The sequence below is a fragment of the Penaeus monodon genome, chromosome 23 (genome assembly GCF_015228065.2).
Source record: "Penaeus monodon isolate SGIC_2016 chromosome 23, NSTDA_Pmon_1, whole genome shotgun sequence".
Classification (NCBI taxonomy): domain Eukaryota; kingdom Metazoa; phylum Arthropoda; class Malacostraca; order Decapoda; family Penaeidae; genus Penaeus; species Penaeus monodon.
This window is the reverse complement of record NC_051408.1, coordinates 1,120,946-1,121,392: the sequence shown is the minus strand read 5'-3', so window position 1 is coordinate 1,121,392 and position 447 is coordinate 1,120,946.

The window sequence follows — 447 nt, the reverse complement described above, 5'->3', positions numbered from 1 at the left end:
CGAAACCTCCTTATCAAACTCCGGATCCGACTTGGCGTGTTGGTCTCATCACCTGATAGGGAGATATAAGCCGACTCGAAACGTCGTGAAGGTGGATAGACCCAACCTGGGGCTTATATAATTTCTTTTAAATTTCTTACGCTTTAATCATTTGTCTTTAGAGACAGAAGTCTTCTTATAGTGTGATTAAAAAATATTAAAGAATTAAAATGATTGAGGGATTGACGGGAATATTAATATACTTGGAATGTTAAAAAAGCATAACGAAGTACACAACCTTAAGATAATGAAACTGTTATTGTAATATGAGACTCAAACATAAAACTCCGATAGAAAACGCAAGCAGAAGGAGGCAGTGGAATTTCTAAACTCTCCTTTGACTGGATTTTACAAGTTTGATTCGCCTCAACCGCTTCGTGTTTTCGTCATAAACCTTCAGTTGTGAAT